Source organism: Equus przewalskii, chromosome 17, assembly GCF_037783145.1.
Source record: "Equus przewalskii isolate Varuska chromosome 17, EquPr2, whole genome shotgun sequence".
NCBI classification, from domain to species: domain Eukaryota; kingdom Metazoa; phylum Chordata; class Mammalia; order Perissodactyla; family Equidae; genus Equus; species Equus przewalskii.
This window is the reverse complement of record NC_091847.1, coordinates 64,412,716-64,432,258: the sequence shown is the minus strand read 5'-3', so window position 1 is coordinate 64,432,258 and position 19,543 is coordinate 64,412,716. Positions and strand designations below refer to the sequence as shown.

Genomic DNA, 19,543 nt, shown 5'->3' with positions numbered 1-19,543 from the left:
TTGGTGGTTTAAGGTACTGGAAGCCCAGTTTAATGGAATTAAAATGTTCAAAGAGTCAAGATTATGGGATAATGCTGGGATTTAGGGTTTAGAGAAATTTTGTTGCTCAGATGAAAAATTTCCAATAACTTTAGGATCCTGATAAGGATGTAAGTTAATGGTTACACTGGGGAATGGAGCAGTGATTCATATCGCCAAATGGTTTATAGAACGTGGAACATACGAATAGCTTCTCCTGGAAAGGGCTCCAGTGTGAAGATCATTCCAGGGGGAGATTTGTATTTCTGTTGAGGCCAAAGAATGGAGACAAAGAGAAGATTCTGTGAAAAGTTTGAGTTCAGAGGAGAGCTTAGTAAACACGGAATGTGGTTTCCAGAGAGCAGAGTAAAAAAGGTTTTCAGGAAAGATTGGACTTGGATAAGTCAGAGAAAAGGAGGGAAAAAGTCCCAAATATATATAGTGAAGAAAAGATTATAAGTGGGGGACACTAGCAAGGATTAAAGGGATGTGAGACATAGAGAAAACAGCTGACTTTTATTATGTGGCACTGTCATTTCAGTGTAAACTGAGCTTTTGTGGGTCTTGGGCATGAAGAAACTAGCAATAGGTTTTCAAAGAGAAATTGATGAAGGTATTGTTATGGAAACCCAAAAGAATCCTGTGTCAACTCTGCAGTGTCTGAATTAGTTTCTAGAAACTGCTCCTAGTGCGGAAACAGCAGGAGCCTCAATAGGTGAAAGATAGCTTTGCTCCCAAGGGAATGATGATTTTGTTGTGCAAGGAGAATGGACTTCTTAGTTCCCAGGGAGAATCATCTGCCACCGCAGAGGATTTGAGACTTTGTCATCTGTCTGTGGAACATACAACATTCTTTTTAAGGGTAGACTATGTTCTTCTGAAATAGGTAAGATAACTAAGGAGGTAAAGTAAGCTTTTAAAACAACTATCAAGCCTTGAACAAAGTTTATTTTTCTTCCTTGGTTATCTTACATATATGTCCAGTGGAGGGAATCTCTTAGTATATGAAGAAATTTTCCTTCAAAGGAGTTTGTACATAAATATTCTTCCTTCTGTAAAAATGTTGTGTGTTTTAAAATTGCTTAAAGAATTTGCTTTCTTTCCTTTATTTTTTAACATTTTATTTTTTTCCTTTTTCTCCCCAAAGCCCCCCGGTACATAGTTGTATATTCTTAGTTGTGGGTCCTTCTAGTTGTGGCATGTAGGATGCTGCCACATTGTGCACTGTGTGCATGCTGCTCAGCATGGCTTGATGAGCGGTGCCATGTCTATGCCCAGGATTCGAACTGACAAAACACTGGGCTGCCTGCATCAGAGTGTGGGAACTTAACCACTCAGCCACAGGGCCAGCCCCTGCTTTATTTCTTTAAAAGATTCATAAAACTAAAGGGTTATAGGTAAAAAAAGACCCATGGGTTAAAATTGGTTTATTGAATGAAAAGATTAAATTTTTTTATAAACTCATAACTAAGAAAGACTATAAACTACTATAATCAAAAGATTCACTTTAAGGGACTGGGCCCGTGGTGAAGTGGTTAAGTTCATGTGCTCCGTTTTTGTGGCCTGGGGTTCGTGGGTTCACATCCCAGGCGCAGACCTACACATTGCTCATCAAGCCATGCTATGGTGGCATGCCACATAGAAATAGTGAATCTTTTCTTTTTTTGGTGAGGAAGATTGTCCCTGAGCTAACATCTGTGCCAATCTTCCTCCACTTCATATGTGAGGCACCACCACAGCATGGCTAACGAGTAGTATAGGTTTGCACCTGAGATCCAAACTTGTGAACCTGTGCTGCCAAAGTGGAGTGCGCCAAACCTCACCACCACACCATGAGGCCAGCCCCAGAAGACTCACATTTTATAGGGAGAATTGTGTAACTAAGGATTTTGGATATAGAGATAAGACTTGGGGATATTAAATATTTGACATACATTTTACGGAATAATTTTCTAAATAAAAGATATAAGTGACATAAAAAGAAAAAACTTTACATAATGAAGGTATTTCTGGAAAGTTTTCTGTTTCACTATATTGTAGCAGTTTTTAATTACAATTATGTTGTACTTGTTGCCTCAAATATCTTTCCTTTTTCTGTGAATCTATCAAATATTTATCAGTTTCTCAAAGCTTAAGGCTTAATATTTTTCTAACTTAAGTGACCCACTATATTAACCCCTTTTTAAATGTAAATGTCTTATGTGCAGAAGCTTTATCTTAGCTATGTTGTGCCTGTTTCTCTAAGTCTATAGGGAAATAATAGTAACTTGCTATTGATATATATATAAAAAATGTTTTTAAATTCCTAACACGCAAATTGTATGTTCACTTGTTAAATGATTTTGAGTTTACCATTGATTTCTTACTGGGCAGTGCTATTTTACAATTACGCTTACTACACAGGATTGTACATACAACAGCTCAAATAAAGCCAGCCTACATTCCTTTAGAAGCACCAAAAGGAATGAGCCAGAATCATTCATTGTTGTCCTTTTGTTTATAGCCTACTGCTGTCCTTGATTCAACTTGAATGCGGTTTAGGATACTATTTTTGCCAGTGGTGGCAAATGCCTCTGATTCCCCGTGATTCTCTAATCAAATCAGTTTGAGTAGAGTTAATTTAGTTGGGTTTATGGGATTTTGCTTCTCAGGATAAGTAGCTATTTCAGTGCCTATACACACTTAGCTTCCTTTACGCTGGTTAACAAGCACCTAATAGAATGACGGATTTCCAAGGGTCGCTCTATAAGTGTTTGTTATGTTCCTGAACAACAGATCTTTGGGATTCGAAGCTTCTATTCATAGGAAATTTGAAAATAAAGAATGATTATGACATGTTCAATAAATTAAAAGTATTTTGTTTAATAAAGTTATGGAGATCTTCCTTTAGCTAAATATTATTTGAAGGAAGAGGATGAATATTTTTGCTTGAAATATTAATAATCTTGTAGAGAAGTTGGCCTTTTGGGACTATTTGTGAAGTAAAATCTCAGTGAGAGTTCTGAGGGGAGTCAAATAATTGAAATAAGGTTTGGAATATGTTTTTGGCTTACAGTATTTTTATTTCATGAATGAGGAAGAGTGCAGCCTTTTGGGCAGAGTTACGTGGTAAAGTGCCAAGTGGAAGACTGTTAATTACGAGCAGTGTAACGAGTCCATACACAAGTTAAAGGAAGAGGTAAAGAGGTTCAGTTTTTAGTCTAAAAGCTATGTTTTTAGTCTCTTTCTGGACGAGCCTGCCTTTTTGTCTTGGGCTTTAATTTTGTTCTTTCACTTTTGGCATGAATCACTTTACCAATGTTGCCTTTACTCTGAATTTTTGTCTCTATTTTCTTATTAATTGTTTTATTCATTCATTCCAATTTTATTGGCTTCCTCCTATCTGCAAACAGTGCTCTAAGAACTGGGACTCTAGAGACACAAGGCTTCATGGAGTTCTTCTTGTCCTACCTTCACTGCAATATCTAAGTCAAGTCAACTAAGAAAAGATTTACTAGCATCTTCTATGTATAAGTCATTATCCAGAGCGAAACAAGGATGTAGCACTCTCTCTCTGACCTTAAGAAGGTCATAATCAGGTTAGAGAGACTAACATTTACAAACACATAAGGCATAGTGTAACAAGTGGTAAGACAGATGTTTGTTTAACTTGTTATGGGAGTTCTGAGAAAGAATCTCATTGTGTATTGAGAGTAAGGTAGGGAGAGAGGAAGGCTCATTACGACATTTGACATTTATGTTTCATTTCCTGATATATACATATCCAAGAAAGACCTATGGCTTTGTTGTCTTTTTGCTGAGGCAATTTCTCCTTAGTGACTTAGCTAATCTCAGGTTTTCATTTTCTCTGTTTCTTTACAGCTGGAAGCCTTAACAATCCTGAATGAAAGGCAGTGGTCGTATATGTCGAGCAGTGAAGCAAATTGGAGAAACGGGTACCTGAGGGAGAAGCATTAATTACTTAATTCAACATATATTTATTGGGCACATATTATATTAGCCACTGTTCTAGGTTCTGGGCACACAGCAGTGCACAAAAGCAGTGAAAATCCCCCCTCAGGGAAGTTATATTTCTAGTGGATAAGACAATTAACAAATAAATACACAAAACATAGCATGTCAAATAATGATAAGGGCTATAGAGAAAAATAAAGCACAGAAGAGAGATTGGGAGTCTTGGGGTTGGGGCTGGCCTATTTTACATAGGGTGGGTAAGAAAGTCTTCATTGATAAGGTGACATTTGTGCAGAAAGTTGCAGCTAGTAAGGGAGTGAGCCATGCAAGTATCTGGAAGAACAATATTACCCGCTCAGAGAAGAGTTTGTGCCAAGCCCTGAGGGGTGAACATGCCTGGTGTGTTCAAGGGCCAGCAAAGAGGAGTTGCAGGAGTAGAGGATTTTTTTTTTATGAGGAAGATTTGCCCTGAGCTAACATCCATTGCCAATCCTCCTCTTGCTTTTTTTTTTTGTCTGAGGAAGATTGACCCTGAACCACTCTTCCCCCATTTTGTGCATAGGATGCCTCCACAGCATGGCTGATGAGTTCAGTAGGTCCCACTCAGGGTTCGAACCCGTGAACCTCAGGCCACTGAAGCAGAGCACATGGAACTTTAACCTCTTGGCCACGGGGCTGGCCCCATAGAGTAGAGGATTTTTAAAATGAAGTTGCAGAGATATAGAGAGTCAGATTATGTCATGGGGGTAATGACCACATGGACTATTCAAAAAGGGAGGGAAGAGGGTAACCGTGGCCAGTATGAGGTCAGTCATTATCTCTTGGTCAACATAATGAGGATCCAGACTCGAGTTTAGGTAGTAGGCCAGGGATTTGACTTTTGCAAATATAGGAATTCTTTCTGAAATATTAGCCCAGCTTTCCCACTTTTAAGATGGAGCAGAAAGGGACTACATTTCGAGTCAGTAAGTGTAGCTTGTTTCTCTTCTGCCTCCAACTAGTTGGGAAATCTGGGGCTGATAAATTAAATTCTCTGGGTTTCTCTTTTGCTTTTCCTTTGAAATGAAGGGATGTTTTCTGGATGATATCTAAGCTTTAAAAACCCAGTTCAAGGATAAATGGCAAGTGAGTTCAACCTGGTGCTGCACAGAGAGCTTTATTGTTTTCAGAGGGCCCAGAATACCAGGTTTGTGTTTGCAGTTATCCTGTTTTTGAGGAAATTCACGAGAATTTTCATAAAGTAACAATTCTCTCCATTCACTTCCTGGTTGCTGAGAGAGGGGTCTTCCCTCTGGCTGATCTTCCAACCCCTGCTCTGAACTCCACAGGCTGAAAACAGAGCCCGGGGAATCCGGAGGCATTCTCTGAGATCTCGGCACATCAGCGCTCATTCCCCGTGCACTAACATCTGCAGCATCAGCATGAGCTGATGCCATTCAAAAACATAGAGAGAAGCTTGCTGTGGAGAAATTGCTTACTCCTTGCCTCATTTTTTTCTGGAATGAGTCCCCGTGGAACCTGTTACTACCTCTGCTGGGCTGAAGGCTTCCCTTTGCACTTCCACAAAAATGTGGAAATGCATTTCATTTTCTGTAAAGTCATGATTTTATGAGATGAATTTATCATATACCACTCTTCAGTCCAGAGATGGAGAGCTCATGCTCTGAGTTCTGAATCAAGTAAAAGCTCTTAACTGATTATTTTTTAGTTTTTACAGGTATATATTATCAATTTTCTTTATAATATGTTTTAGCAGATTTTTAAAAAGCAAAGCAACAGATTGCAGGATGTTTGGAAAAGTAAATGTTTACTAGGAAACATAGAGACTTTATGAACAGAAAACGAATTGCTCTAGAAGCAGAAGAATCATCAAATAAAAGGGGCTTTTTATAAGAAAAGAAAAATTATCAACTTCTGGCAAAAAAACTTCAACACAGAGAAATAGAGGTTAAAGTTAGGAAAACAATTGAAACAAACGTAACTCTATTTCTGTCGTTTAAAGATTGTCACTTGACTATGTTAACAGAAAATGTAAATGAAAGGAAATAGCTTAAGTTCTTAATTCCAGCAAAAGCAATCTAGCCAAATAACCTGAAGAACTCACCAAAGAGTTAAAGATATAATCACAGAATTTCTGGCAGCAAAATCTTACTGTTTTAATAGAAAAACTCATAAATGGTTACTTGATTTCTATCATCTCATTTTACTTCTGTTCTGAGAACAAGCATGTTAAAAATATTTTATAACCTATAGTCCAGAAGTTTAAAAATCATGTTCACACGTAAGTTAATATGAAATCTGAGCTGAGTTTTCAGAGTTAAGTTCAAGGAGAACTTTTTTCTTTCTTATTTTTCTTATTTTCAACTCTCATTTTGTGCATAAGTCATCACTCCATAATCCAAGGCCCCAGATAAAAATATTATAGTATGTAGATGACTCAGGAGACAGAAGATACTGCTTCAACTTCAGCGAATTATCTTTTCTGAGCCATGAAGACCACATTATTCTTAAGGCCTTGTTGACACCTGTGGTCATGAGTTTGAGGGCTAGAGTCTTAACCAGTGAGTCATCCCAGAGCTACACTAACACTCTTTCAGGGCGTCAATGTAAGACAGGAAATAAAATATCAGTGACTTATTGTAACTTACTCTTTTTTTTTTTTTTTTTTAAGATTTTATTTTTTCCTTTTTCTCCCCAAAGCCCCCCCCCCGGTACATAGTTGTGTATTCTTCGTTGTGGGTTCTTCTAGTTGTGGCATGTGGGACGCTGCCTCAGCGTGGTCTGATGAGCAGTGCCATGTCCGCGCCCAGGATTCGAACTAACGAAACACTGGGCCGCCTGCAGCGGAGCACGCGAACTTAACCACTCGGCCACGGGGCCAGCCCCTGTAACTCACTCTTTTGATGACACAGAATCCCAGAGTGGGTGCTTTGCTGACGCTGAGGGTGAAGGACGGCACAGAGCGAGCACTTGGAGGGGTGAACATACCGACTACAACTTTAGCATCTCATTGAAGAGTCAGCATTCGAAAGTTTGGTTTTTCCACTGGGTAAGGCTGGAGCGATTCTTCCCTTCCCCTTTTAATATTCCCTTACCACTCACTGTCCAGAAGCCCTTCTTCACATCGCACAGCTTCTTGGAACCAAAAAAATAATACGTATATGAGTTTGCGGATGAGAAATGAGGGAATGTAAAATAAAGGAAGATTGTGGAAGAAAATGTGAGGTATGAATCGGCAAAATATGATGATTGAGGGGCCGGCCCAGTGGTGCAGTGGTTAAGTGCAGACGTTCTGCTTCGCAGCCCGGGGTTCGCTGGTTCTGATCCCGAGTGCGGACATGGCATGGCTTGGCAAGCGATGCTGTGGCAGGCGTCCCACATATAAAACAGCGGAAGATGGGCACGGATGTTAGCTCAGGGCCAGTCTTCCTCAGCAAAAAGAGGAGGATTGGCAGCAGTTAGCTCAGGGCTAATCTTCCTCAAAAGAAAAAAAGGAAGATTGACTAAAAGCAGAGAATCCAGAGAAGAGAGAAACCAATAGCATTGCTAGGGAGAAGGTGTGGGCAACAGTGAAGTGGAAATTGAGGAGAAAGCTAGCTCTAGGGAAATATACAAGTACTGAAATAGCAATGCGCCAATTCAAGGAAGAACAGAGCAGTGGTGAGCTAAACTCCCTGGTATTTCTTTTCCAGAATAAAGAGTTATTCAAACCAACTTGCAGTGGCGGATTCCTCTTATGTCTTTAGTTAATTATTAGACTGCTTTATGTAGTGAGACCTAATTGCATCAGTTCTCAAAGTTATCATTAAGGTGATTGCTGCCAAACTGGGTGAAGCATGCATGACTATCCTGGTCTGATTTGGGTACAATTAAAGGTGAAGCCTCCATTAAAAAAAAAAAAAAAGGATAAGAAAGTAAGAAGTAAAGCAGAGGGATCTAGAAATATTATCCTTTGCCTGAATGTAACATTTGTTGCTAAATTTTTACTCTGTACTGTCTGTTGAAGAGTTATCAAATATTTTCCCCTACTCCACGGGATAGAATCTATTCTCTATTTTTGTTCCCTTGGAAATATAAGAGATTACGTCATTTGACATTGCTCCAATTTAAATAATTTCTGAAGCAGGGCACATCACTTGTGGAGAATCTGGAAGCTATGCCACTGGGGATATTACATGTTCAGAGAGCTTTTTTTTTCCCTCTTTTTTCCGAGGAAGACTGGCCCTGAGCTAACGTCCGTGCCCATCTTCCTCTACTGTCTAAGTGTGGTGTCTGCCACAGCATGACGTCCCAAACGGTGCCATGTCCACACCCGGGATCTGAACCGGCGAACCCCAGGCCGCTGAAGTGGAGCATGCGCACTTAACTGCTGCACCACCGTGCCGGCCCCCTCAGAGAGCTTTTAAGGCAGAGCAACGCCCACATCCACCTCACGTGACTCACATTCCCTTCCACCTAAGCCATCACCTGGGGAGAAGTAGAAAAGCTTGGGCTGGGCTGCTGCAGAGACTGCTGGGAAGACAACTCCTGTGGAAAGCGAATGGCTGGTGCTGCCTTTCTGGAAGCTGTGGTTCCCAGCCTAAGCTTTCTTACTACGCTGCTGTAAGTGTAACCATAGGGGGCTGAATGGTAGTCAGAACTCAGAAGTCCCCGTAGTGAGGACGCAGAGCTAAAGTAGGAAAATATTTTTTCCATTCTCTTCCTGCTCTTTCAGCAAAGAACATTTTTCTTTCCAGTTTTAAAGCTGCTATTATTCCTTGGTGGTGTCCTCTTAAAGGACCATCTCAGTGTGTCTACTTAGTAAGAAAAAACGTATTCCCTGATTGTATTTGTTACTGCATTGGATATAAAAATTTTTCTTAGCATCTAAAAGTTGTCAAAATCATAAAGAGACAATTGATTTAGCAATTGAATTATTCGCCCTTTAGTGCATAAGGTCAGTTAATCGCATGCACCCTTCACTTACTGGCAAACCAACATCAAAGGCCATGCAAAGTTGTTTTCTTGTTTTGTTATTTGTTCCTTAATGCCTATCCTCACTTCACTTCCCAACACCGTCATAATACCCTCTGTAATATCTTCAAAATATGTGGATATATGTATGCATGCATGTATGTATGTGTGAACATGTGTAGAGAGAGAGAGAAAGGGGGTGGAGGGAGAGAAAGAGATGTTTATGGGTATGTTTTATTAATTTATATAAATTTATAGGCCTTGTTACCAATTACAGCAGTAAAAGTACAAATTTTATGCAAAACAATACTGTATTCATGGTTGGGATATTTAATATTATAAAGACATCAGTTCTTTCAAATTAATTCCAGGGGCTGGCCCTGTGGCCAAGTGGTTATGTTCGCGCACTCCGCTGCAGGCGGCCCAGTATTTCGTTGGTTCAAGTTAATTCCACAAGATGATCAATTAAAAAAAAATTACATTGGAGGCTGGCCTGGTGGTGCAGTGGTTAAGTTTGCATGTTCTGCTTCGGTGGCCCAGGGTTCACTGGTTCTGATCCCAGATGCAGACCTACACACCGATTGTCAAGCCATGCTGTGGTGGGCATCCCACATATAAAGTAGAGGAAGATGGGCACGGATGTTAGCTCAGGGCCAGTCTTCCTCAGCAAAAAGAGGAGGATTGGTGGCAGATGTTAGCTCAGGGCTAATCTTCCTCAAAAAAAATATTACAATAGAAATTCCACCTTATAGAATGACACAGTAAGCTCCTTATGAGAAATTATGAGTTATAAATATATTCATTAGCATTTAATTTTTTATTGCAACTCCATAGACTTAAACTTACCAACTTCATTACCATTATCTTGCCACATATAATTTCAATAAAACTAATGTACACATTATGGGAAAATTGTGTCCCTCCAAAAAAGGTATGTTGAAGTCCTAAGCACCAGTATTTCAAAATGTTACTTTATTTAGAAATAGATTTTTTCCAGCTTTATTGAGATATAATTGACATATAATATTGTATAAGTTTAAGGTATACAGGGTGATGACTTGGTAAATATATATACTGTGAAATGTTTACCATAATAAGGTCAGTTAACACATCCTGTGCCTCACGTAATTATCATTTTATTATTGTTGTTGTTATGATAAGAATATTAATTCTCTACTCTCATAGCAACTTTCCAGTATACAATACAATGTTGTTTACTGTAGTCATCATGTATATTAGATCCTCAGAACTTATCTTATACCTGGAAGTTTGTACCCGTTGACTAACATCTCCCCATTTCTCCTTCCTCTCAGCCCTTGGTAACTACCTTTCTACTGTGCTCCTATGAATTTGATGTTTTTACAGAGTTAAGCCAAAATGAGGTTGTTAGGGTAGGTCCCAATCCAATATGGCTGATGTCCTTATAAAAAGAGGAAACTTGAACAGAGAGACAGACAGGCACAGAGGGAAGACAATGTGAAGACACAGGGAGAACATGATGTGAACATGGGGGATTGGAATGATGCATCTCCAAGCCAAGAGATGCTGATGAGTGCCGGCAAACCACCAGAAGCCCGGGAGAGGCAGGGACGGATCCTTCAGAGAGAGCACAGCCCTGCTGACACCTTGATTTTGGAGTTCTAGTCTCTAGAATTGTGAGACAACAAATTTCTGCTGTTCTAAGTCACCCAGTGTGTGATACTGTATTAAAACAGCCCTAGGAAACTAAAATAGTACATTATAAAATTTATCATCTAATGTGTATATGCCAAAATTAATGACAAATAAGCTATATTTAGGTTTTCTATAAATGTACTAATTTAAATTCCTTAAAAAATTGAATCAGAATAATTTGAAACAAACATAGGGACCAGTAGTTGTGTGTCATGTGGATTCTTTCAGAGATGATACTGAAGGAAGTAAAAATAAATGTACTCTTCATGTCAAACCCAGCATTATTATTCTTTTTATAGGCAACCATCATAAAACAGTTAATCGTATATATCTTAATTAAAATATATGTGGTAATACTTTGAGTGCATATATATATATATATAATATTGGGGGATCTTTAATCAGGAATTAGCCAAAAAGATCCCCAAATATAATATTTTCCAATAAAAAAGAGAATAATTTTGTCATTTTTTTGAGATTCTCAGAGTGCTTTGGAAATTATTTCATTATTCTCGTAATACCTAAAACACATCCTAAAAGATTCTGTCTATGAAATTTATGTTCCAAATAGGTACCAAATAATGGAGGTTACAATTATATTACCCACTTTCAGAACACTGTGTGAGTAATAAATTCAAAGTACTGCATTCCAAAATGCCTTATAATTCCTTAACCTTTGAAGTTAGAAGCATAGTTTTCAATTAAATATATAGGACAGAAATAATTGTGGTGATAGGATCACTTCATCACCTAGTACTTTGTAGTTTTAAGGCACTTTTACATGTCCTCTGTCAGTGAGACCCACAATACCCTGTACATGTAAAAAAGCTCAAATGAGGCCCCGAGGTGCTAAAGCTTTGCCCCAAGTATCACAGGTTCTTAGCAGAGAAGCCAAGCACAGGAATTCTCATCTCAATTTTTGCAAATCCATCGATGTGTAATTAAAAAAACCCCTATTCATTAACATGTCAGCAATGAAAATGTTGAACAATTCTGTCAATTAGGAGTAGCTTTAGACAAGCTGAAAGGAGGTCTTTTTCTGACCCCCAGATTCCTTTCAGAACTGTCTTTCCCGTACGTCTGGCCATACTCCTCAGTGACACCCAGGGCTACAGTAACAAACATATGAAGGACCAGTGACTTAAGGTTAGGTCTCCCCGAGATACATCACTCCTAAATGTAGACTTCCCGCAGATGCTCACTCAAAGGAATGGTGTGTAATAGTGTAGTTTTATATGTTATGCCACCTGGATAGGAAAAATCTGCTTAGGCACTGGAGCATGCTGTGAACCCTTTAAGTTATGCCAGGTGGGTTTCTGCCAAGGTGACTCTGGCCCATAATTTATGAAAACCAGTATTGTGCAATGGGTCAAGGAAGGAAATACTACCACAATTATAAACATGGGGACTTTCTCTTTTCATTTATTCAGCTCCAGCTCTGCCCTCCGAATTGGAGACTTAAGGACAACAGAGCTCTGAAGATGGTACGTTGCCTCTTTGTGGTCCTCTAGATGGCAGAGGGTACGGAGGTTTAAACTTTAAGGATAAGTTGTGATGCTTGAGGTTTTTTTCTTCTCTTCCACCTTGGTGATCCAGCTATATAAAGACTTCAAGGATCTCTGGTGCCAACATGGTGAGACTATATTGGTAAATCTTGATCTCTGTCCCATGGTGTTTGGGGAGGGCATAGAGAGTGATGCCTACATCTTGTCTGGAAGACCAAATGGCAAGAGACTTGCTGGAAATGCATTTCAGTGTGGAGCAAAGAGATAGGAATGTTGTAGAAGTGACCGCAACTCCCAAAGTTTGGTGGCTCAAAGATGCTGAGTTTTCCCTTGGGCTATAAATACCCTTTAGAAGGTAGCAGACTAGAATAAATTGGAAAAACACTACTCTGGGGGTGGAAAGGACTGCCTCTGGGCTGAGGCAACTTCTGCACAAAAAGGCCAAGAAAAACCAGTTAAGATCTCAGCATTTGCATCACTAATTCAGGAAAGAGTGCCATAGCAATGGGGATGGGGCAGGATGTAGGGATATGGGACAGTGTGGTAGATTAGATTATTATCCAGAAATGTTCATGCACTTTCCTTCACTTCCATGGAATCAATATCTGCTCCACTGATGTTGCACTTGCCCATGTAATTTACTTTGGCCATTGAAATGACAGCAGATGTGACACAGCATAGATTTGAAGTATGCTGGCATATTGTAGCCTGTTTTCTCTTATGCCTCTGCCATACCCATGAGGAGACTAGGCTCAGCTAGCTCATTCAACCTAGAGGAAGGATACGATTGAAGACAGGTGGAGCAGAGCCACTTCAAATGAAGCCAAACCATGACATCTGAAAAATCACAATTTATTGCTCTTTTAAACCATTGAATTTTGGTGCAGTTTATCATACACCAATAACCGATTGACAAAGGGAGATGTTCCAAGGATTCTAAGAAACTGCCCAACAAGAAAAGGAGCCAAATTTGATGTTAACTAAGATTAAACTGGACCAGGATTTTTAATACTGAATAAAAAAACAGTTCTAATACCCACAAATGAATGGATAGCTACAGATTCTATTCAGGATATTGCTCAGAGACGGGGAGGGGAAAACCAACAGAGCTGGTTTCTAGTGGGGTATCTTTGGGTCTATGTAAGTACATATATAAATTAAAAGTTATCTTTTTCCTTTCCTGAATAACTGCTTCAAAAAGTGAAGGATAGTAACTGGAAAAAGCCAAAGTAGAATATGCTCACTTGAAAGTAAATCACCTTTCCACAAAATCACCCCTTAGGTTAATTTTTTCTTTCAGCATTGGCAGAACAGTTTTTATAATTTGGGGATGTAGAATGGCCTTCATCTACCACATAATAGAGTAACATGCTACCAATTCCACATAAGTAGTTTGATTGGCTCCATGGTTTCTTTATCCATGAAGCAAAGCTTTTTGCATATTGCTAAATTAAAATAGTTTTGGTAACTCTCTAAACCTATCAATTTGTATTATTTATGTTAACTTTGAACTTTATGTTCATATCTTAAAAATATGAAAACGATGAAGATGCTAATTAAGTATAGAATTTATCATAGCTATAGATACAATGTATGAAATAAAGTACTACAGTGTGAACTCAAGTTGTCTTTGCAGTTTTGAGGTTAGTTTGTTTAATTTGTTGGTGACGTGGTGGAAGAGCTGTCCTTTGCTTCCTGGAGAGTGAGGTTCTGGAGTCCTTCCTGTTGGCAGTGCCCCGCTGGAGGTCTGGTATTCCCTTAACTCTAGCTCGGTCTGAGAACGCCCAGTGATCAGGAAATAGGTACTATTTTTTCCCCCATGTTAACTGCTCTTCTGTCTACCTGGGGGGAAAACAAAACAAAACCAAACCAGCCGACCAACAATAAACGACTGTGCTATGTGGAGGTTAAGAAGTCCATTTATGGAAGGGTGCTATATGCATCCCAAAGCAGCTCAGAACAGAACGTGGACCCACCTCTTTAACCCATTGTGGAAGGGGCTGTGCAGGGCTCAGTCACATTGGGAAAATTCATCTCTCTGAATGTCTGTATAATCAAAAACAAAGAAAATCCTTGAGGAAAACAAACAGCCGAAAATAAAACAATAAGGAAGTGTAAGTTTGGTTTAAAGACACTGCATCAGTATCAGATAAAGACTGATTGGAGGTAAAGCTGTGGGCTCTCATTAGATTCTTCTCTGCTCCACATCCATGAATTTATGTCTAAGCTCCAGAGAGAGAAAGCTGCAATGAAAGAAGAAGAAAAGCTCTAGTGGCAGCTGCTTTATATTTTACGTATGACATCGAAAGCACCATTTTTGTCTTTTAAAGCAGAAGAGCAGCATTTGCATTGCAGGTGCAGTGCATAATGTCTATGCGGACTAGCTTACACTTAGAATAGAAAATTGCCTGGGTCTTGGTGCCTTCAACATGAATGATGCCGCCTTTGGTGCAAGTCTTGATGCTTTTGGCAATAGACACCACATGGAAATAGAGCAGGAGTGTGAAAAACCACAGACACAGCAGGGGATAACCAAGGTCAATATTTGGTGGGTAAGTGACAAACACAGTCCTAAGAAAATGAAACTGATCAGAGAAGAATTTAGGGCAGTTTGGATGCTTCCAGAGAAGGGAGAATCAAAGCAAGGGGAATCGATTTTGTTTTTGTTTTAAATGTTAATATGATTCTATTACCAGGTTAGTGTCATCTAAACACAATGAAGCTGCTGACTCGATTTAAATACACATTGAAATTTGGGAAATAGAGAAAAAGAAAGCCATCAATGATCCTTCAGGTAGAATCTTTGGACAGTTTTCTGGAGAAAATGGATTTGGATCAAAGGAGACGTCAGAACCATGTAGTTGCTACTGAACCGTACATTTGAAGGAGCCCCATCAGATTGTGCATTTCTGACTTTACTCCTTTTCTCATGTGAACTGCAAAACTAAAGAGGAACATAAGAAACAAAAAGGAGAAAAATTATCAAATGATTGTAAAAGAATAAAGAGAGTTAAACAATGCAAATTTCTGATGTGTTAACATTAAGAGAAAGATGAAGAACAGCTTAATAATCATATTCAGATATTGGAATACAGACAAGAAAAAGATTAAGTCATTCTTGTTTTCACTCTGAGACAAATAAGAGAACGTGGGCCACAAGACGACATGTTTGAAATTCCGATTCTTGTTCACCCGCTTTTCAATCTACTGCTTCTGCCCCGCCAGGCTGCCTCGAGTTCTGGAAGGGTCACTTCATTCCCTCACAGCACGTGGACCTCCAATGCAGGTGAGTTGCCTCATTTTAAACAATTTTTGTTTTAGTATTCTTGAGAAGTTGTGGGTGAGTAAATTGGATTTTAAAGAATGATCAGATTCAATAGCAAATGTACCAGGTGATCTCGCTTTTCATAGCAGATGCTTTTACAACATAAATGTTATCACCTTGTTTATGTGTTTTATAACTTTTAAATTTGTATATTGGGCTTCTTTAAGGCAGATTGTAACCTATAGAAGGATGTCTACACAAGAGGCTAAATAAGAAAGGCTAGCAAGAATTCGAAAGGGGAAAATGCACATATTTTTGCTTCTTTACTCAGAAAATGTACCCTGCCTCCCAGATGCCATGTTATGAGAACTGTGTTTAAATCAACTTCTTAGGGACAAATGTGAAGGGTAGATGATACACATAAGTAATAAGAAAGAGAAAGAAAACACATAACAGTATCCTTTTCAAATACTTATTGGTGTCTGGGGATACACCTAGGGAAAACTCGAATAGAACTGACTGCAAATTTAGAAATATTAGATCTATTCTAGAGCCACGTCTATACAGCGACAACTATTTCTATCCTTAGGGATAAATGAATTCTTGCTTAATGGTTTCATAAGAAAATATTTTGTTCAACTTCCAGCCTTGCATAAACAGATATTTTCAAGTGAAGACAACAACGAAAGCTTTTTTGGGGGTACTTTCTTGTACGTTAAACATGCAATGCACGTTCTGTACTAAACCCTTAGTTCTCTACCAATAGAGTATCATATAAATGAAAATCTATTTAGCAGGAGTATATCAGAAGTATATCAGCTTTAATAAGTATACAAAACGTGCATGCTGCCTCTTAAATCTGAATTTTGTAAAGGGAAATCGATGTATCATTGCTCAGTCATTTAAATAATTATTCATATTGTTAATGTTAACAGGATAAATCATGATAAAATTGTAGCAATTGGAGCAATACTTACATATCAATAAAATGTGATATTCATCTTGCGTGTTAAGATATAAATATAGTGCAATAGCAATTGTTAACAGACATATCTGAACTTATCATCCATATGTACATTATTATCAGTCATTGTATGTCCTTCACAGTTGATAGAATCTATGTGGGAATTGGTCTTTGCCTTATCCTCAAAACTTTAGTAAGCAGAGGAATCAGACCAAGAAACCTGGGGAAGGATTCAAAATATAGTTGCGTCCTCAAGTAAAAGAAGAATTGTAAATACCTTGGGGCTTATTGCAGTATCACTGAAATAAGCTTATGGTTCTCAGCATCATTAATATGGAGGTTACAAAGATTGCCTGAATGCTTCCCTCATCTTGACTAAACTTTAGATAGGCTTCTTCCTGACTCTAGGCCCTGACATCCCTTTTCTTAGAGAATTTTTATTTGGAAAACCTGTCATTGTAAACTCTTTCTCACCCCTTGACGTTTTACAACCCAGGAATGTCTCTCTCAGGGACCTGGTTGCCATCTCTTTGAAATGTAGATATCAAGGGAGGTAGCATTCCTATTTCCTGGTTTCTGTGGGAGGGGAGGGGCCTAACTTAGGTGGGTGCCTGCTCTAAGTTGTAAAACTACCTTCTCTCACGAAAATATGAGAAGGTTTATTTTTCCTCCGGGTAACACCAATTAGAAAATACAAACGACCTATGAGCCCCCACCCAGCTTTGCAAAAACTCTGCTGTCCCTTGTTTAAATGGAGTGGAGTTCTGACTGTATTCTGGTTTCTCTCTTCTATTGCAACAACTTTCAATAAAGTCTTACCTGTTTAACTTTGGTTCAACTTTTGTTTTAACAGAAGGCGAAGTCTTTACTGCTCTCCATCTCCTGTTATCCACACATCTATTACACACAACATACTTCCTCATCTTGTTAGATGAGTTTAAGAATGTAGACAAAGTGATTCTCACCTCTTTTTTTCTGCCATAATCTTCAGGAACAACTATGCTTATAGATCGATTAATGAGCATTAATAGAAAACACAAAACAATGTGATTAGGTCCACTTTGAAAACATGCTGTCTATCTTCTGCTGCATAACTCTTTTCAATAGCTTTATTCGAAAACTATGATAATACCTATAATTTACCCTAAACCAGCTCAGGGTAGCACAGCGGTTTAATAGTTTAACTCTTCCGTTACTATTATAAAATGAAACATAAATAATATGACCTACTTATGCACAGAATTTTAAAAAATCAAGTTATAAATGAAACAGCTGTAACATAAGAGAGACATAAAAGGAAAGTTACAATACAATTACATGAATTTTGTTTCATACAAGTCATGTACAATTTACACTAAAAGGCATAATAAAATAGCCAGATGCTTGCACCAATGTTTAATATTACTGTGACTGCAACAGCCACAGATGCAGACTGATACAGGTGTGTTGTGTTCAGCGAGTATTAGTTTCTTTGCCATTGGTGGTCACATTATTTCTGTAATTTTAAGCAATTCTTGATAAAGATTGAAACTAAACAAGTATTTCCCCTTGATTCATACGTCACTTGCATCGTTGGAAAATTGTGTTCTCTAAAAGGCTGCAGACATATGTTATGCTTTTATGTAAAGCAGAGATGAAGTCTGGGTTCAGATGTGTATGAATAAGATATTCACTTACTAAAATATATGGCAGGTGTGGAGGAAGGGAACACTCCCCCCTTCCCCTCTTGGTTCCTGTGGCTGGTTGAACAATTAAAATAACATAAGGCAGGTTAACAGGAGAAAATCAAATTTAATATGTGCACACAGGGAATTCTCATAAGGATGAAAAATTCCAAAGACCGTCAGGCAAAATGAGGTATATATGTCATTCTAGACTAAGGAGAGGAGGAGCCGGGTCTGGGCCTTCAAAGGAAAGGAGGCAATTTACTGGAAGATGAAAAGAGTGAATATTTGGTAAACAAATGTTTGTTGAAATTGTGTGAGACTCAGTCCAATCCTTTTTTGTAAGAGACTATTCTATGTCTTGCAATATTTCTAGCAACTGTGGCTCCCATTCACTAACCACCCGTCAATTATGTGGTAATAACAACCAAAAAGTCCCAAACAGCCCCCACTCCCCATGTAGACAAAGACAGGATGACAATGTTTGCTGATATTAACTTCAATCGACACTTTAGGAAATGTTGTTTAAATTTTAAGTACCAGAATCAGTTGTTTACAATTCAGAGTGGTTAATTAACATTTCAAAGACTTTAATCAAAGGCCCACACTTTAGCCACAGGTACAGCAAGCCATTTAATTAGTGTTATCTAAATCTGCACTAGAGAATTTGTTAATTAACATAAGGAATGGTAAAAATAAATTTTCATTGGCAAAATGACTGTTGTACAAGATATGTGACTGATTAAAAATAATGCCCAGGGGGGCTGGCCCCGTGGCCAAGTGGTTAAGTTCGCGCGCTCCACTGCAGGCAGCCCAGTGTTTCGTTGGTTTGAAACCTGGGCGTGGACATGGCACTGCTCATCAAACCACGCTGAGGCAGCGTCCCACATGCCACAACTAGAAGGACCCACAAGGAAGAATATACAACCATGTATGGGGGAGCTTTGGGGAGAAAAAGGAAAAAAATAAAATCTTAAAAAAAAAAAAATAATAATGCCCAGCCATCCATTAACAGGGTATCAAAATCTAGGGAACTCAGCAGGCTAACAGCTCTGGAGTAGCACCCTAATTCTAGTGCCCCAGGAAGACTTGTCCCCTTCACTTGGTTAGGGGATTTTTCTCTTGATTCAACTAGAAAGGATCATATTAGGTGATCATCTTTTGCCAGCAAATATTTGCCAAATTTGCCTTGGTTGAACTTTTCATCAAGATGCTAGTTGGAGTGCCTGAAAGGTTAGAAGGCTGAGACTTCATCTAGTTTACATTAACGTGGCTTTAAGTATTTTTGTACCTTCTTATAAATGTGGAAAACTTCAGTCTGAGACTTACTGTCATGGTAACACGCCAGCTGGCAGTGAAGTTTTAGGACAGGAGAACTTTAGCGTCCTCCTGCTTCAAATTGCCAGCAGCTGCCAAATTGACTTCGGTACAGCCATGCGTTGCTTAACGATGGAGATACGTTCCGAGAAATGCATCGTTAGGTGATTTCATTGTTGTGTGAACATCATAGAATGTACTTACATAAACCTAGATGGTATAGCCTACC

The 19,543-nt window shown here is 38.8% G+C and overlaps 1 long non-coding RNA gene across 1 annotated transcript in view; it reads left to right on the top strand.

The window, feature by feature from the left end:
• The first annotated feature begins 8,436 nt into the window (after positions 1-8,436).
• The window catches only part of LOC139076831 (uncharacterized), a 35,896-nt gene continuing 24,789 nt past the window's right edge, over positions 8,437-19,543 (top strand). Inside the window, exons 1-3 of the long non-coding RNA XR_011528825.1 lie at positions 8,437-8,574; positions 12,030-12,083; positions 14,801-15,390. This is a non-coding gene — a long non-coding RNA (uncharacterized lncRNA). The remainder of the gene's footprint in view (positions 8,575-12,029; positions 12,084-14,800; positions 15,391-19,543) is intronic.